The 15,289-nt window shown below is 50.1% G+C and overlaps 1 long non-coding RNA gene across 1 annotated transcript in view; it reads right to left on the bottom strand.

The window, feature by feature from the left end:
• Window positions 1–207: 207 nt before the first annotated feature.
• The window catches only part of LOC140850030 (uncharacterized), a 200,980-nt gene continuing 185,898 nt past the window's right edge, over window positions 208–15,289 (bottom strand). The window contains exon 3 of the long non-coding RNA XR_012132749.1: window positions 208–559. This is a non-coding gene — a long non-coding RNA (uncharacterized lncRNA). The remainder of the gene's footprint in view (window positions 560–15,289) is intronic.

The raw sequence follows: 15,289 nt of genomic DNA, 5'->3' as shown, positions 1-15,289 counted from the left end.
CCACTTGCCCCCATCAGCTCAGGACTGAAGGCCAGAAGCTCAGAGAACCAAATACCTCCACCACGGCGCCAGCTGGAAATGAATTCCCTTCTGCTGGAAACCGATTCCGCTCGGCCTGGCCACCTTCTCTTATTATTCACTCTCCCAGCAAATGTCTGTGGACAAGTCCGACCGTAACGGAGGCCAACAACGCAGGTCTTCTGGTTGCTACCTTAGGAAGAATTGCCAAAAATTGTGTGAATTACCCGAATCTAAGAAGAGTACTCATAGATTCTGGCAGGCCAAAAATGGCTAATATTTATTCGGTAACAATGCTAATAAAATTTTTGGTATTTGTCTTTGCAAAAAAGAGATGGGGAGGATTCTGCGCAGCCACTTCACCGTTAGAAACAGGAGTTTCTAACCTCCTGACAATAGTCGAGGACACTGTTGTCATTGATTAGTGCCAAGGCTTCCATGAGGCATGTGCGTGTTCTCAGGCAGGACTTCAGGCCGGAGCCTTCCCAGATAAGATCAGACCTGTTTAGAGCTCACTTCACTGCGAAGCACACTCTTGAATCTGGAAAGACAAGATGACAGAGGCTCCTATTTACTCAGCAGCCCCTGTGTGCCAGACCCTATAATCCGTGCCCGGCATGCATGATATTCTTTAATCCTCAAGGTGACATGGTGAGGAACGTAGTGGGATTACCAAATTACAGATAAGGAAATAGAATTTTAAAGAAAATACTAGTTGCTCGTGGCAGCCTCTAACACCACCACCATCCCCCTGCCCCCGCCCCCAGGAGCCACAAGGTCACAGCGCACCAACGTGCAAGTCGTGCACTGCACAACTGTGTGCTGCATAATTGTTTTCCATGAGGCCTCCTCCCCCCGCAGTTGTGCAGTCCACAGCCTGTGCGCTCAAACGTAGTGTCTCCGTTCACTTGGTTCCAAAGTCCATTTCCTCACAACTATATTACAGAATCCAGTACTCAAAGTCTTTGAGATAAGAGCTCCTTAAGGTCAGGGAAGATTTCTTTTTTTTTTTCCACAGAGAGTGGCACAAGGCCTAGCACATAGCAGGTGCACAAAAAATGCCTGTGAGATTAAAGGCTATCATAGATGAACATGAATGTGCTCAACTCCTGAATCGCTGGATCTACAGAGGCACTGCTTGAAGTGTGAAACAGGTAGTTAAAACAAATGAAAGGAAGAACTACTGCTTGACACAGCTGGTTGCCAGCTTATAAAACTCATTAACCCAAGAGGTGGTACTGGCAGCAGGTACTAATGGCCTCCAGGTGTGTCTAGGAACATTCAGGGTTTCTACAGCCATCGTGCGCTATTAAGGAGAGTAACCAAGAAGGCACTGCCATTGTTTGAGCGCCCACTAGGTTCGAGGAGTCTGTCCAGCTTAAACGCAGTACTTTACTAATCTCACCAAGTTCAGTTCCTTCTATGCAGAGTAGACCTACCCATGGGGGACGGCCTTGTCACCACTACATAAAACAATATATATAAAGCGCTCACTACAGGCCTGCCACAGTGTTAATGCTCAACAAATGGGAACTATTATTCCTAGAAATAACAACAACAAATGAAATCATGTTGATATGGTACTAGTAGAAAGAATTTCATAAAACTTGCATTTCATACAGAGAAACCAGGTTTACAAAGAAATCAATTATCTTCTCATGTGGACACTTCACTGATCAAGATTTAAAGAAACCTTTAGCCTTTGGGATTGCACATAAATAGAACAATTTCATTATTTTTCTCCCTTGTGATTTTCAGCCAGGGCTATCTTTAACTAAAGCAGCAGCGCCATGATAGTCTCCGGCCTCAGGCATACCTCACCTCCTATAATTTCTACCAAAAGCCTTCAGGCACCCAACACTGCTTCAGGCACCAGGTAAGACATCCATGTAAGACTTCTACCTTCCCGTGTAGACATTTTTGTGCAGATATTGTGGTACACAGACAGTTACAGAAAACCTGAACTGGATCGCTGACGGAAGAACCAAGCTGCACTCTGAGGTCTTGGAGGGTGGAGGTTTATTTCACACCAGTGGGCTCAGAGGAGAGTGATCCCCAAAGGTCTGGGCCCCGAGTACAGCAGGGCCAGGCCTTTTATACGTTTGCTGCAAAGCTAGGGGGAGTCAGCACCCAGGAACCATTGCAGTGGGAACTATTAGGTCACTATAGGTGTATTCAGGGTGCTAGTTATATTTTAATCCATTTCTGTAAAGGTTACCTGGATACGGTGTTATAAACTAATGGGCTTCCATGACTATGATTAACAGGCTGTTCCACACCACCGAGTCCCCGTGGGGGGAATAGACTGTTACACTGTTTCAATCACAAGCACCCAAGCACCTTGATTCCTCTACATTCCTGAAGCCTTAACAGAAACCCTATTTCCTTGGCTTCCTTGACTTCCCACCACACCTGCCAAGAGGGGGAGGGATTTGAGAACTTTCTGAGTATTTCCTCAGCAAGACAAGATGAAAATTGATTAATATTACTAGAAGCCAGATTGCAAAGAAAATCACTCCAAATTTTCCAGCTTTGGCATGCTTAGAACAAACTTCCCTTCCTCCAATTCTGAATGGAGCCTCCTGGAGGCGTGCCCTGCTGTACTGTGCCCCTCTTGAGGGCAGGAATCATTCAGTTATGTGTCATTTCTTTTCTGGATCCACAAACCCATCACAGTGTCAGGTACAAAGTAGATTTTGGCAGAAAAAGAGAGGAGAAAGGTGGCTGGTTGGACAATGGGAAGATGGATGGATGAAGCAGTGTGGTATAACTGAACGAGGCATCAGCTCTAAATGATATTAGGTCCCAACATCAGCTCCACCATTATCCAGTTGTGCAGCCTTAAAAAAGATGCATCTCTGAGCCTCAATTTCCTTATTGGTAATAGGGAATAAGAATAGTACCTACCTTGTAAGTTAGTTGTAAGCATTAAGTAAGAGAATACACATAAAGCACTTACTTACCCAGCCATACAGGTTTACTGAGTTCCTGCTGTGGGCCATACACTGGGCCAGTGCTAACCAAACCATGTTAAAACAAAACAGAAAAAGCCCTGCCTTCATAGAGTTTACATTCTAATTGGGAAAGCAGGCAAAACTTAATAAATTAGACAACTCTCTAGTGTATTAGAAGGAGAGTATTTTTAAAGTGCAAGCAGACCTGAGTAAGGGGGAGGAGAAGGGTTTGCAGTTTAAATTAAAGGGCTCGGGGGTCCTCACAGAGACAGAACATTCGAGCAGTGACTCAGAGGAGGGAGTGAGCAGCAGGGCCATCTGGAGAGGGCATTACAGCAGAGGAAGCAGCCAGTGCAAAGGCCCCAAGGTGCGAGTGGCCGCTGTACGGGGAAGGCAGGTGAGGCTGGAATGGCAAGAGCGAGAGGGGGCGAGTAGCAAGAGGTGAGGTCTACGGGGGAACGGGAGGCCAGACTCCACAGGACGCTGCAGGCCACTGTGAGGCTCTGGCACATTTTTCTCCTCATTTCAGTGTAATGGGATCCCTTTGGAGCAACCAAGGGACATGATATGACTAACCCTTGACCAGGACCACTTTGACTGCTGTGTAGAGGGCCCAACAACACCTAACTGGGGGCACAATCGTGGCTATTATGAAAGCCTGGCAGAACAGTTACCCTCTTGGAGGTCTTAGCAGAGCTGTTTGGCTTTCTGATTACTTACACCATCTGTTTTCCTAGACCGAAGCGAAGAGCTCTGCGTAGTTGGATAGGAGTCAGACGCTGGCCCTGCAGCTCTGCGGGCTCTCCGGCTAGGTGCTCCCCCAAGTGTAAGGGAGTGTCAGCATGTGTGCAGACACGTGGCTGACCTCACAGGGAATACTTTGAAATTGCCCTGTCCTTGCACACCTGCTAAGGGATGCTTCCTCCATCGCTGGCAGGCAGCCTCTTCTGGGCCAGAGAGGTGAGCGTGGCTTCCCAAAGTTGGTGAGGACCTTCATAAGGGCCTGCAAACCAGGCCTGCCCTCTTCCCCTCCCCCCTCCTCCCTCTTCTTCATCGTCATCACCATCAGCAGCAGCACCACCATTGGTTCCTGGCTTTTTCCGCCCACACCTGTGGTAAGCGCTTTACATGCATCACCTGGAGTGATCGCTCCACCACAACTATATGAGACCAGTACTACTAGTCTCCCCTTTAACCCAGGAAGACGTTGCGGCCTGACGAAGTGAAGTGACTTGCCTGAGGTCCTTCAAGGGGACTGCCCAGCGCCTGAGCCCACAGCCATTACGCTCCCTGCCCACAGCTGCTTTCTGCTGGAGGCAAGTGGTTTTCTTCTTGCAGCTGATTTGAAAATATTGTTGACAAGTCCCTCAGTACACGGGGAACGGGGAACAGCAAGGCGGAATGAGAAGCGCAAACAGCGCAGTGAGTCCGGCCTCCCACCGCAGCGCATTTAACTACAGGCCCGAACTGTGTAGACAGTCATCCGGGCGTGCACGTGTGCAGACAGGGAGCCCGAGATGGTAGACCAGGCGGAGTACCGTGGACAAGGCTTACGTACTGTCCCTGGGAGAAGGGGAGTGGACGGTTAGGGACACCAGCTCCAGGACCACGGGCTGGCTCTGCCCTTCACCAGCTGGGAGACCTTGGGCGACCTCTGTCTCTTCACCCTTTGGTTTCCTCGTCTGCAAGATGAAGGTGACTCTACTACCTACCTCGCAGGCTTGCTACGAGGAGTAAATGTGCTAAGGCTCAATGTAACAGGAAAACCACTAACCGCTTCAAATTACAAAACATATTGACACTGGCTGACTTCTGGTATTCAGTACGGACATGGCCACAGACTGGCCAGTCTTTTAAAGAGAATTTGAGCTATAGATCAAAGGGAAAGGATATGTGGAAGCCTGGCTCCGACCTTTGGGATGAAAGGCTCAGACCTGGGGGCGAGGCATGTCCAGGAAAGCCCACATCCCAGGTCAGGGCCTGCAAATACCCTACAGCACGAGCAGACCCGGCCTCCTGCCCCATGCGAGCACCGCAAGGGAAAGGTGCCAACTGTTCTGGACCTGTTCAGGGGATAACTCACTCTCCCCAGCAAAGTCTGTCTAGTCTAGAAGGAGGCAGCTACCAGGAGTCCAGTGTGCGCGGGTCTGCCGAGCTGCACTGCTACAAAGCACCCTCTGGCCACAGATTCTTGTTTCCCCCACACTGAGCGGGAGGAACAGGGTGGACATGGCAGGCCTTTTAGGGTTACCACTGCCTGGAAGAGGACAGCTGCTCCCTGGAAGTAAGGCTGTGTCTGGTGTACCCTGCGAGCTCCCACACCTTGCACAGTGCCACCAAACATGGAAGTAGAGTGATGAGGTGACAGATTTCCTGGCCAGGAGAGCAGTGTGGGGCATGCCTGAGGGAGCAGGTGCAGCCGTGAGGGCCCCCAGCCAGGATGACACACTCCCCATCACCCCTCCCGCACACGGTTCCCACGTCTCCGGCACTTCCCCAGAAACCCACCACCGTCGAGGTCAAATAAAACAACCGTATCATCACATATCCCTCCACCTGTTAATCCACAAATAAATCAGCCCCGGCTCACCAATTAGGAAGAGGTGCCTGGGATTGCAAAACGTGACGTACTCTCAGTGATAATGAAAGGTGTTTGTCACAGGTCTGGAGGTGGTGGGACTGGCCTCCTTTCCCACCAGCCCCTGCCTCCTTCACATAGCCAGGATTCCCTCCCCAGGACCTGAGAGAGGGCCCGGGTAGCACGCATCCTGGGGAGCCTTCCCTGCCACAGCCCTCTGGTGGGACAGCAGGGCCCGGGCAGTGGCTCTAAGGGGCTAAAATCAGATTGCCCTTCCTCCAGCCCCTTATCCCAGCATCTACATCCCACCTCTTGAGGAACGCAGGTAAGGATGGTACGCAACTTGGACCAGGGAGCAAAGTGGTATTTCTTTTTTTTGCATCCCCATTTTTATTGAAGTATAATAAATTAAAATTGGATATAGTCAAGGTGTATGCCTTGATGTTTTGATTTACCTATACATTATGAAACGCAGCCCATCAAACTGGCCTAAGGACCATCGGCATCAGAATCACAGAGGTAAAAATGCAGAGCCTCAGCCCCAGCCAACCCCGCTGGGTCAGAATCTCTGGGAGCAGGCCGTTGTAACCTGCTCCCCAGGACATTTTATGGTTTGATGGTCACTGATGAAAGACCCTCTTTTCCTCCCTTGGGAATTCAGATGTATTTGTTTGTTTGTTTACACTGGCAAAACGCAAACAGCCTGGGGAGTTCATGGTCTAGAAGAGGGTGGGGGAGAGTCTCTGGCCAGTGGTACAGGATCCTAGGAGGTCCATGATCGAGGAGACCCAGTTCAACCTTCATTATACAGATAAGGAGACAAAGGCCCATCTTATGGGATGAATTGTACCCCATGCCCCCACTAAAAAGATATGAAGTTCTAACCCCCAGTACCTCAGAATGCAACCTTATATGGAAATCGGGTGTTTTACAGAGGTAATCAGGTTAAAACGGGATCATTCGTGTAGGCCCTCATGTGAAATGATGGGGGTGTCCTTATGAAAAGGGGAAATTCAGACATAGAGACAAATGTGCATGGAGGGAAGACAACATGAAGACACACAGGGAAAAAGCCATGTAAAGATGGCCATAAGCCAAAGGAGGCCTGGAGCTACGAGGAACTGGAGGAAGCAGGGAGGGACCCTGAGGGAGGGCCCCTCAGGTTGCAGACGGAGCTGCCAGCACTGTGAAATGATACATTTCTGCTGTTTTAAGCCACTCAGATCATGGTAGTTTGTTATAGCAGTCAGAGTTAAATAACAGAGCCCAGAGAGGGTACCTGACTTGCCCAAGGTCACAGAGCTGCTTGTGGCCACGGCAGGGCTGCACCAGGGCTCAGACTGTCTCCTGGGTCCCACTCACCCCACCACACTGCTGCAGAGTCTGTTTCTCCACTTCCCCCTGTACAAGGCATGACCCCAAGCCCTCTAGAAATGCACAGCAGGTGGCCTCTCCAAGGCATTCTTCCAGATGCAGAAACCAGAGGCACCTGCTACAGTCACAGGGCTCAGTCACTCGGTCCTACCACAGACTCGAGAATAGAGCCACTTCTGCAAAGACCATCAGGCCAGGCGAGTACCCTCAGCGCAGCAGCCAAAGAGCTAAGTGCGGGTGCATCTGAGCTGCCACATATTCCTTATTTCAAACCCTACAGAAACCCAAGCTGGCAGTTAACAAACACACCAGAGATCTTTCCATGGGGTCTTCCCAGAAGGACAACACACAGCAGGCTTCTCCGGCTGCCCGACGGGAGAAGTAGAGGTGGGAGCCCAGGAAGCTCCCTTCTGTCTTGTAGCCTCAAGGAGGCCAGTTCTGAGGAGACAGGGACAAGAACTCCGGGGGCCTCACCCACTAGACAATGCCCGCTAGGGCAGAGGCACCCACATCCTCACTTCCAGATGCTTCCCTCTGAGGCCAGGCCACCAGCTGAGTGTCCAAGACCTCTGACACCTGCGGATACCTACCTCTGTGCACCCACGGCATGCAGGTTACCCCACAAACCTTAGGAAATCGTCTCTCAAGCCTCGGGACTGTGAGGCCTGGACTGGGTGCCAGGGGAGCCTACAGGTGGCTGGAGAATTCCATGTGGCTTGAGAATTCTGCGTTAAGGTGCAAAGCAAAATTCTTTACAGCTATTGTCTCTAAATTTTATGGCTGATAAGAACAGGACAAAGGATTTCTTAGTTCTTTAGGGAGACAGCACCAGACAGAAGGCCCAAAGCCCTTCATGAATCTCTCCAACGCCAGGGCCCTGACAGCAAGAGCAGCCAGGTCAGGACGAGGCCCAGCCGCCAGCCCTGAGCAGGAGCCACAATGGCCCCAACGCAGGGACACCTGTCATGCCCTAGGGCAACACACTCAGGAGGAAAGTCACTTGCCGTGAGAAAGGAGGGAGAGAAGAGGGAGAGCTTGCAATCAAATTAATTCTACTGACAGCGATAAGGAGATTTGGAAGCACAGCCAGTGACTCCATTAAAATAATGACTTTGGGTCTCTTCTGTCACCACCTCAGGTCCACACCCCCTCCTGCCCGCTGTATCACAAGAGTGCTGGCAGTGGTCACTGTGCTGGGAGGCAGGAAGGGTGGCAGGGACAGAGACCAAGGCCACAGAGGGGGAGACCCTCCTTCACCCTCTGCATTTTGATGATCAACAGTCAGTCCTTCCGGTTGGCAGCTGCAGGGAGGGAAATGAACCACATCATGGCTGCGTCTGTGATCAGGAGACATGGAGGGAGGAGGCTGGCCTGGGGCTTCTACCTACCCCTCCTCTTGGCTAGAGGTCCCAGGGCACACAGGGTGGACCCAAGCCCACCACGCTCCATCTGCATGGACCGTCGTACCAGCGGCGTCCCCTGGAGTTGTGCAGAGGGACAGCCCTGGTGGACACCCACACATGTATGTGGGTAGCTCAGGATGACAAGACAAGACATCTGGTAGAATTTACCAAGATCCTCCAAGACTAGGCCTACATTCCCCTTTATGTTTGTTTAATTTTTTTTTTGAGGTGAAGTTCACATACTATTATTTTAAAGTGAACAATTTAGTACAGTCACAGCATTGTACACCCACACCTATCCTGTCTAGTTTCAAAGTATTTCCATCACCCTAGGAGGAAACTGCACCCAACCTCCATCCTCCCTGGTCCCCGGCAACCATCAACCTGCTTCCCGTCTCTAGACTTACCTATACTGGCCATTCCCTATAAATGGAATCATATAACATGGCCTCTGTGACTGGCTTCTTCCAGTTAACATCGATTTGGAGGTTCATCACACTGTAGCATTATCAGTACTCCATCAGTATGGTTGAATACCATCCCGTAGCATGGATATACCACGATTTGTCCATTTACCTGTTGACGGACATTTGGGCTAAACCTGCATTTCTGACTGGACCCAGAGCCTCAGAGCCACCTTCCCCCTGAATCAGAACACCAGCCCTTGCTCCCTGCTGATTCTGCCTCCCAGCCCACATGCCCTACTCTAGCACAGCCGCCGGCCATGTTTCTGTACAACCCAAGTAATGCCAAACTCAACACTCTCTCTCCTAGGACAGCCCCCACCCCACAGGTGTCCAGGCTGGCTCTAGCTGAGAAAGGTGACAATTCCTTACAGGGAGCCCTCACTCTGGGCCTCCAGTAAAAAGGAGAAGATGGTGTCAACAGATCTTCTGTCCCCAGTCTTCTCTCAATTTGCAATCCCAAATTCTCAATCAAGGAGAATTTGGACAAAGTTAGTTTGAACTACTGCATTTGGTATATTTGTACTACCTGGGCAGAGAGATAAGCAGGCATCATTCTTATACTCTCAGCCCTGGGGGAAGGCCAAACTGAGCCTGGCACAGCCCAGAAGACGATGCCAAGAGCTACGATTCAGTTCCATCCAATACCTCTTCACTGGGAACGTGCTCCATGCCAGGCACCTGATATGCCCAGGGATATATAAAGATCAAAGACATGGCCTGAGGGGTCCCTGGTCTGGAGGAGGAGACGGGTAAGTGCAGGAATAGCGGTAAGACAGGGAAGGCGGGCCCTGAGTCATCCAGGGGTCGGCGAACCCAGGGTAGGGGAGCTGTCCTCTGGCCGAACCGTCCAGGGAAGCTTTCTCAGAAGCTGTGACCTCAGAGATCAAAGGCGGGTGAGTGGTGTTTGACCTGGAGGGGAAGGGCTTCCTGAGCAGGCTGCCCACAGCAAAAGCATAAGGAGGGAGTGGTTTGCTCTGGCGAGCTCCCCCTGCACCGCGGCCATGAGGGGATGCTCAGGACAGGGGCAGGGGATGGGTGGGAAAGGGGCACCGGTGGAGGGCCACCAGGGTGTGGGGGCCTTGGGGCATCGGGTTAAGGCATCTGTCCCAAAGGACATACATGTGAGTGACCTGGGGCATCAGGACGGGCAAAGGCCCCCTTAGGGCCCCCTGCACAAGACAAGCTAAAGGCCAAAATCCTGTTGAGGGGTGGTGCACAGGCCCTGAAGGCATTAACACAGTAGTTTAGGCAAGATTAAGAAAGGGATGGGAGCTGATGGAGACTGGGAGGCCAGGGCCCTCCACCCTAAGCCCTCACCCCACCCTCAGTGAGCACTGCACCCTGTGCATCCGGGCAGCCCAGGGGGTGTGCAAGGGAAGCAGCTGTGTCAGGAGGACACCTCACATGAGAAGGAATGAGGAACTCAAAAATAGACTGCCACGCCCTCACATGCCCAAACCAAGAAAGGATCAAAAGAGCAGTTTCCCTCGAGTTCAGATCTGAGAGGGGGTCGCAACCTCTCTGGCACTGTCTCTGCCCTTCTGAGCTTGAGGGGAACCTCTCAAGCCAAAACTCAGCTCCGAGCAGGTGCCTAGAGCCCCTGGCTGCCACCGCCTGGTGTTCTTCAGCTCCACAGCTGCGGTTCTATCACCTCCCAGTGACGGCAGCTCTGACCCGTGAAGCCGCCACCTGCCAGCACCAGGTAAGAAGGGTGCCAGCCTCATCCCCAGCTGGAGCGCCCATTCGGGGTGCTGGACAATGAATTATGTTTCATTTATATCAAAGAAGCAATCTCAGAGCCCATTTGTGATCAAATTTGCTGTCAGAGAAACTTTGCTTTATCTCATTACATCTGATATCTCCTGGCTTCTTGTCCTTGAGACTATTAAAGTTTAATGTCAAATTCAAGATGAAATGAAATCTTTGCTGTATCATCTCATCAGGACCTGAGCATTCCCCCTTCCATCTAAAATTTTTTGACAACTAATTACAATGGGGGGTTGAAGGAGGGAAAGAGAAAGACCTACTTCCCTCCGATTTGCTGAAAATGCCATCATTTGAAGGGGTTGCCAATGAGCACAGAGCCTATGCAGTGGAGAACAAGGAGAGGGGCTTGTCACCATTCAGCTCCTCTCTGTTGTCCCTCCAGCCTGAACTCACCATCCCTGGGACCAGTGACATCTGTTTTCACCCCTCTCCAGACGAGGCAGTCCTGCCTGGGGACACGGTGGAGGAGAAAGCGCACCGGCCGGGGAGGTGGGTCGGTGCTGGCTTCCAGGATCTGCCAGCTCTGCGACATGAGCAAGTCATCTCCACTCTGGGCCTGTTTTCTCAACTCTAAAATGATGGGGTTGGACCAGGATCATGTAATTCCATTTAAGGACCAGCAGGGAAGGTGGATGCTGATGGGCTGTGTGTAAACAGTAGGGGTGGGAGACTCTGGCAAAGAAAAGAATAAACAAATCAAACAGCAGAGAATCACGTCCACAGGCCTCATTTATCACAACTCTGAGACAAGTTGATTTCCGAGGCTTATGATCGCCTCTAACAGAGAAAAGCACCTTCAGAAAAGAGGTTTCAGACTGGGAATATGCTTTCCCTAGTAAAGAGTCCATGTGTTGATTAATAACACTGATGGGAATCCACCTGTACAACACAGGGCTGTTGGAAGACCCAGGGACACACAGACCAGAACTCCTAAAAAGCAATACCCAAAAGGGAAGGTTTAAAAAAAAAGTGTCATATTACAAATATATTAACAACTTCATTTATTCAGCAAATATTTATAAGCATCTCTTTATGTGCACTTCCATGTTCTAGGTACGAGGGGTTCAGCGGTTTAATAAGAAAGACAAAAGTTCTTCACCTTGCAGAGCCTAAACACTAGTGGAAGGAGGGCAAAGGATAAATGTGATAGATTGGCAATTACTCACTTTGTACAAGCCTGCAAATTCATAAAGTACACAGAGACAAGGAGTGAGGGAGCTGCTTGACGTTCAGGTAGTTTAAATCCTGGCTTTGCACTGACCAGTTATGGAACTTTGGTCAATTTCTTAGCTTTCTGGGCCTGTGTTTCCTCATCCATAAAAGACGCACCATTATGTCACCTACCTCCTTGGGTTAAGTGAGTGGATTTGTGTGAAGTGCCTGGCCCAGGGCCTGGCACACAGAAAGTGACCAGATCTATTGGCATAACTATGTTCCTCTGGGAGAGCTTTCTGGACAAGTTGAGCTTTGACCACCGAGTTCCAGTGCCCAATGCTAGGAGAAGAAATGCAGTGGGGTTTAGGCTGCATCTGAAAGCAGAGCCCACATCCCAGAAGAAAATCCTGTCTTCCAAGTAGCTCCTGTGCTGGAAGAAATCAGGAGTTACTTTACCGCACTCAGCCAAGCTAGGCTCCTGCCTCTTCAGAAATGATTCTCTGTCTTCTTTATCCCCCCATCCCTCTGCCCAACCATCTTTAGTTCTTCATGAATCCCGGCCTGTATCATTTCTACACCAACCAAATGCCAGATCCGCTACTGCTTCCTTCAGAGGAATTGGACAACATCCGTAAAACCCAATCTGTGATCTCAGTCTCCAAAAGTTTGAAGGCAGCAATTTATTCCTTAACCTTTCTATTCTTTGGAGGGGGGGGTGCGGGGGGGAATAATAGTAATCCAAAATGTTCGGATATTTTCTTTGAAATCTGAATATCTGGGTACCAGTCAACTTCACCTTTACTTCCATGCCTCCATGACACAGGGAGTGATTACCAGAGACTCGAACTGACTACCCAAGGTAGCCCAGCCTGTAGGTAACAGAGGCAGGAGATAACAGAGCCAGGCTCTAAGTGGCACAATCTATCCGCAAACTGTATCGCCTCTTCGCTCTCTGAGTGACACATCTCTGTACAAGTTGCGACAGAAACCAGGTAGCCTGAGTCCTTTTAACAAACACTCCAGAGTTTATAAATCCGAGTTAATGTCCCGAGCAAGATGGTACTTTGGGAGGCTCTGCATTTACTCCAATAATGTTGCTGTTCATTGGTTTTTTGGTGTAAGTTTTGGATTTATTTGCAGTTTCTGTGTTCCTTGTTTTCATCATTCTGAATTTGCTCCAAGAGAGGAAACCTTTTATGTTTTGAGGGTAGATTAGATTTCCAGAAAAAGAACAACCTTATATGAAGCCAAATCTTGCCAATAAAGCTAGACAACTGGTTTATATTAAATTTTTTAAAACAACTATGTGTCTGGGGCTCAATAAATATTGGTGGACTAACAATGACAACAAAATGAAAATTAAATACATATGTCGTTTGAATCTAAAGAAAAGAGACTAGTTTTATTCTTGGGCTCATAATCCTTCTCTGAAAGTAACTGCTGAAAAGAAATTCCCAAGACATTTTGAACAGTAGTAAGGTCGTTGGAATAAGAGCCACATATCAAGGGGCATTGGGCTTCAAGGACAACCAACAGTTACGGAAGCTCTAGATTTCAAATCAATAGACATTTAAGGAGGCCCAGGAACACACAAGACATGTTCTAGACCCTGTGCATAACTAAGAAAGGACAAAATTCTCCAAGAGCTTCCAATCCTGGGAGGGAGGGAAGTAGGGACGACGCCTGTAGGAGAGCATTAAATGTCCAGGTAAAGGCACACCACAGGGCAGTCCACAAGGCCTCGGGAGGTGTCCCAGGGAGGGGTGGGCGTTCTGGCTGGAGGGTCTGGGAGAGGCCTGTGGAGGAAGCGGCGCTGAGCTGGGCCTGAACACTCCCTAACTGTTGCACCATGCAGCACACGCAGAAAATGGTAACAGCTGGTTGGCTCACTGGGACAAATATGTCCTGCTGCCTGGAGGTGGGGGCTCAGCCGGAAGGGCTTCCAGGGGCCCCACCTTCATCGGCTGCCGCCAGACTGAGGAGAAGTACTTCACAACACCCAGATGGGAAGCCCTGCCTTAAAGAAGGAGAACTTCAACAGGTGGGTTGGGAGGAAGGGCACAGGGCACAGAGGCGATGGGTGGTGGGTATATTCTGGCAACATGCTAACATCCTGTTAGGCGGGAGGAGTGAGAGAACTCAGGCCAAGCTGGCACGTTGAGCCGGCCAACTCGGGGCCTTGAGCGCCACGTTATAGAGCTTGTAATTGATTCCACAGTCAACAAACGTCCTTCCAAAGTGACTGACAGGGGGCTGAGTGGCACGCTGGAAAAAACAGAAATGCAAAACCCACACACTTCTTATGGTTTACTTAAAAGCAGCCATAAAATAACAAACTTTAAACAAACAGACAAATCCCCACAGCTCGAATTCAGGTCCTTCTCCTGCTTCGAGCTTAGCAAAGTGCCTCCCTTAGAGAAAAAGGCCCAGGTGGTTCAGAAATAAGATGAAAATCTCCCATCCCCAAGTTGTTTTTGTTTTTTGTTTTTAATGCTGTGAAGCTAAAGAGTAAACACCAAGGTTTCCTCAGGGGCCCAGGGACCCCAGGAACCGGAGCAGGCGGACTCCTCCAGATGTTCCCCGCTCAGCCCACCCGCAGGTTATTACTGCTGCCGTCCACCCTGACCAAGGTGGGAATGGACAGACACGCAACTCATAACCAGGCGGCCCGGGACTGAAATGGGGCTGCGGGACAGGACTGTGGAGATGGTTGCCCGCGTTGCCATGGAAAATTAATTCCAGACGAGAAGCAAATCCCATTCAAAAGGCCAAGAATAGCCATGTTAGGTCAGGAATGGAACATGAACTGGGGGAAAAGACTGCGTTTCAAGAGAACCAGACAACTAATTTAGCAGAGGAACCACCCTACAAAGAAAATCACAGCTACCCTCATGGGAGGGATCTTCAGTCTGTTAAAGTCCAGTTTTTAAAAGCACCCACAAGGGGTGTGGTGCGAGACTGTCCTCTGCTTTCGCAGGGTCTGCCCCGTGGCTGGAGGGGCCGGAGGGCTGGAGCAAGAGGTCAGGGAGAACTTTCCCCACAGGAGAGGCGTAAGACACTGACCTGTATTTCTGGGGAGAGCTGAGTACCTGTCCCACCAGGAATTCTAAAGAAACGTTAAAATTAGGGACGTGTCACGGGTGGATTGGATTAATGCCGTCCAACATTTTTTAGTCTAAAAACTCTGACAGAGTCCAAAATACCATTTGTGAAGGTCTAACTCTACCTCAAGACTGGAAACCCATGGCCTCTGCAGCCCCCATCTCACAGTGTGTGCATGTGTGCAAAACTCATGTGTGGTGTGCAAAACTCATGTGTGTGTGCGGAAGTGGAACCATGAGGACAATGCAGCCACCACACAATTGATACACAACATGTGGAAGGTATCCTCCCAGCAGGCGCTCCCTGCCCCCTTTCTCCTCTGCACATGCTCTCTCCTCTATGCATCAGCCTCCTGCCCACAGCCCAAAGTTTATTAGGGGAAGTGACGATGAACCTGCAAATATTAGTTGGGCTGCTATTATGTTTGAGGCACCGTGGTAGGTGCCCTGGGGAAAAGAAGTTAGTAAATAT

Source organism: Manis javanica, chromosome 6 (assembly GCF_040802235.1).
Source record: "Manis javanica isolate MJ-LG chromosome 6, MJ_LKY, whole genome shotgun sequence".
NCBI lineage: Eukaryota > Metazoa > Chordata > Mammalia > Pholidota > Manidae > Manis > Manis javanica.
The sequence above is the reverse complement of the archived record's forward strand: the minus strand, read 5'-3'. Positions and strand labels throughout refer to the sequence as shown.